A 4,329-nucleotide genomic window follows, 5' to 3' on the forward strand; every position below is an offset into this window, starting at 1 on the left:
ACAGTTTGAATACACTTATTGTGTATGTAGGTATTGCTTGTAACATTGCCTTGATCAATACCTCTTTTCCAGCTTTAGATAAGAAATTATTGTTCCAGCTTTGGATTTTCTTCCATATCCTTTCCTTTATGCCTTGAAAAGTTTGATACGTTGATTTACCAATCATAGCTGGAAGTCTCAGGTACTTGTCATATCCTCCTTTCTCCTCCACACCTCCTACATCAGTGATTAATTTCCTTAAGCTAGCATCTGTATTAGAGCTAAAATAAATGGTGGTCTTTTGATTATTAAGAGATTGACTCGAGGCCCTTTCATATGTTTGCAAAATGGCCTGAAGTATTAGCCATTCCTCCTTCTACAAAAAATAACATTATCATCAGCAAATAACAAGTAGTTAGTTGAAACCAAAGATCTCTCTTGAAAAAAGTATTTTGAAATTACTTATGCTTATAAGACAAACAATTAAAAGGATAGAATAGATTTCACCAACACATGTTTTGCCACGTGTGCCTGAAATTATTAAAATTGAAATATTACTTTCAACTACTACTTAAATACAACACATTGTCTAAAATAAACAGTGCACGTGACACATTTTTTACATTAGAACTTAATAAACAGAACATTATAACTCTTAAGAAGTTGGAAGTGTAATGTCTCAATTTTGATGGTTTAAGCATCTGTTTGGGATTGCATTAAGGGTATTAAAAATGCTTAAATTGACTTAAAAATTCTTTAATGATAAAATTAAGTTGTTTGAGTGTTACATATTAAACTACTTTTTATTATCAAATCAGTTAAAAAGTACAATTGAGGAAAATCATCATTTTAATTTTTTTTCTCAAACATGCTTTTTTGGATAATGTTAAAAAAGACTATATATGAGTGAATATACCCATACAATTTTCAGATAATTATAATTTTCAAAAGATCAAGAATATGATCACAATTTTTAAAAATCAACTGGTCTTTTATGTTATTTCTATATCAAAAAAATATTTTTTCAATTTATTTTCAAATAAATATAATATATTTAAAAGTGTTTTAGATATATGATTGGTAAATAGATTTTTAATAATAGAATTTATTAGTTAAGTTTTAAGTTATAAACCCTAAAGTTAAAAACTATATTACTCACTACGATTACAAATATGCACTAAGTGTGGGATTAGAGCATTAAAACTGTATTTTTATTTAAAAATAATAAATAAGATATTAAAAAGATATAGGCTTTGCTACATACAGTCGGCAAATGCAGTCGGCTATACGGAATGAATAAAAAAAATTATAAAAAAATTTGTTTATATTCAGGGGGACCTACATGAATAAAAAAAAGTTATAAAAATAATTTTTTTTCATGTAGGTCCCGTATTAATTCACTTTTTTACAGCCGACTGCATCTGCCGACTGCAAAAAGTATTTCTCAAAAGATATAATAATAACAAAGGCTCAGAGCCGGTCGGGATGTAATACCCTTTTTCACACCAGCCAATAGGATCGCAACATGTATGAGAGGTATTTGTCTTCCAATGGATCCTACCTCACGAAACCAACTCTATTCCTTTCCCTCACCTCTCTCCTCTCCTGATTCTCTGCTCTTCCTCTCCCCTCTCGATTCTCCGTTTCCGTCCCAATTTTCTTCTTTTCCTCTCCCCTCCCAATTCTCTTCTTTCTCTCCTCTTCCATTTCTCTTCTCCCCTTTCTCTCTTCTCTCCCCCGCGCCCTATGCCCTTTCTCCTCTCCATCGAGTGATTTCGAAAGAACCAACCCATTAACCTGTAAGTTTATTTTGTTTATTATGCATTCTGGATTTAAGGTCGATTTCGTTTGGGCATATATTTATGGTCGACTTTATGAAAATTGATGGCACATTAAACAAATTAACCATGGTATTTGCTATTTTATAAGTTACTTTTTAATTTGTTTGTATGTTTTGTCTATTGGTACTTTTCAGTGGATTCTTTTTTACTGATATGAGACATGTGATAGTTGAAAAAACCATGAAGGGCAGATGCTAGTAATCAATGACTGATGAGTAATTTTTGAATTGACTAGTGGGGAGATAAGTTGGAACTCCGGTTTTTGTTTCTGGAACTAGTCTGTTAGTTTGCTGAACAAATTGTTATATTGTGACTTTGAAAGTTCTCTTTCTTTTTATAAGCAGAAGTATCTTGACATTATCAGTATAATGGCTTGGGGCTATACATGCATAGATGGAAAATTCTTTCCAGGTTTCTCTTAGGTCTTCTATACATGGGTCTATAACAGTATCTATGTTTTACGTATGTATTTATTGTTTAGTACAGTAATGTGCTTGTTCCTTTTAAACATTCACTGAAATCCTGGTGCTAAATTTCATTTGCAATTTTGCATAGCCTGGACATTGTCGGCAAGACCAGAATACAATAACCCCCTTTGGAAACGTAGGCCTAATGAAAAGTTGAACTAAAACAAGGACGCCTTTTGTGATATTTGTTGCTCATTTTTCCTCGCGCATGATTTTGTCTGTTCAATTCAAATAACTCCTGATGTATGTTTAAGTTTAAAAAAGTAGCTAATCCTTTTTAAGTTGATAATTCTTTTATCGTACTTAATAACTTTTTAATTGCTTATTTTGAGCTGCAGCTGAGAGAATACATTAATGATACAGAAGATTACATCATTAATATTCAGGTAACCAATCAAGAATTTAAGATTTTTTATTCCCGGCCGTTGGAGCATCTTATATGATCTGGAATAAAACTTCAATTATTCTGCAACTCGACAATCATCAAAATTAGCTAATTCAGGTGCTTTAAACTTCCTTGTGTAATCTTGTACTTGGGGATATTGCTAAGTCCTGGAATTTTCTGACTTATGACAAATTGAGATGAGATGAGATGGTGACATTACACGTCCACGAGAGTTTAGACCACTAGATTGGTTCTATTCTCAGGGTCTCAAAAAGTAAAGAATCTATGAGCAACATTCCTTCCATATGGACAAAAAAATAACTAGGGAACACATAGCTGCCATATGATTCTAAGTCCCAACACACCAAAATCCCACTTTTCAGACTTTTTTGGAGCTAGCTACCTTGTTTGTTTGCTACTACATGTAATGGATGATTAATGTATCTAATCCAATTGCATTCTTTGCAGCAATATGGAAAGTAGTGAATGAGACACCATATCTAGTATACAATCTATGAGGGCAAAAGATGAAGTGATCTCCGGACGAAGACCACTATATTATTGTGGCATTCCTTCCAAATTGCGGACGTCGGATAATCCAAAAAGTTTTGGTTGGTGGTTTTTGAATTGACCATATTAGAAGGTTAAAAAACAGTGTGGATTTTTCGAATAAGTTGATCGTGAAATGAAACAACCGGATTGTTGTAAGTAAACCTTGGAATTAGGACAATGAAGAAATGAAATGATAGCATATGAATGTACAAGAATAGAACACGCAAAATTCTAATCAATGAAAAAGAAGTACAAAAGCGTATTGATTGCGTTTTAGGTTTTATTTATTGAGTTATTAGTTAGTCTAAACTTTTTTAAAGTCAATGATAATGTAAATCTTTTAATGCTACATTAAGATGTACTTGGCTTATTAAGTTGTATTTATTTTCTGAATCAGTGCACATGGGTTGTTGCAGGCTGCATTCAAGTTGTATTATCAAGTTGTATTTGTTGAAGACTAAATCATATTTTCATCTAGTTATGCTTTTATATATATACACATCCCTTGAACTTTAAGATATTATACACATATCTTAACATAAGCTAGGTATTGAACTTTCAAATGTCATGGCCTGTTTTAATGTCACAGGCATTTTGGTGCTTGAATCTATCTTATTTATGTAAGCATGGAACTTTCTGGAAGTATCTGCTTTAGAGGTTGATACATATCTTTTCATTCAATGCGTACTAGAGTATAATGCTTAGTATTGTCCTCCAAAGTCGCCAACAATAGTTTGAATTGCAATTTCTTATCTACCGAATCCAATAACTATAGCTGACCAAGATGACAGTGATCGGTGCAAAACTGCAAGTATATAGTATCGTAGTTTTATAGTAAAGTAATGAGAAGAGTATCGTTTTTAGGAATTGATAACTTATTTTTGACAAGTATTGAAATTATACTAATCTCGACTTTATTTAGAAAAGTCACTACAATTTTTGTAATTGCAATTTGAAATAAAATCAATTCAAAGAAGATATTCAAAGGACAAGAAAACTATTGTTCAAAAATCAAATTAATGAGAAAGAAAACTTCTACGAACTCGATTTCACCTAATCCCTCAGTATGTTTTACTCATCTAACTAATTGAATTTAATTCTCTCT

General features: G+C 31.8%; 1 long non-coding RNA gene across 1 annotated transcript; it reads left to right on the forward strand.

Annotated features, from left to right (window-relative positions):
* Positions 1–1,478: 1,478 nt before the first annotated feature.
* Positions 1,479–3,660, forward strand: LOC122302680. The gene is made up of 3 exons (XR_006240501.1): positions 1,479–1,778; positions 2,626–2,673; positions 3,141–3,660. It is a non-coding gene; the product is annotated as an uncharacterized LOC122302680 (long non-coding RNA).
* Positions 3,661–4,329: the final 669 nt, after the last annotated feature.

This window comes from Carya illinoinensis, chromosome 1 (assembly GCF_018687715.1).
Source record: "Carya illinoinensis cultivar Pawnee chromosome 1, C.illinoinensisPawnee_v1, whole genome shotgun sequence".
Classification (NCBI taxonomy): Eukaryota; Viridiplantae; Streptophyta; class Magnoliopsida; order Fagales; family Juglandaceae; genus Carya; species Carya illinoinensis.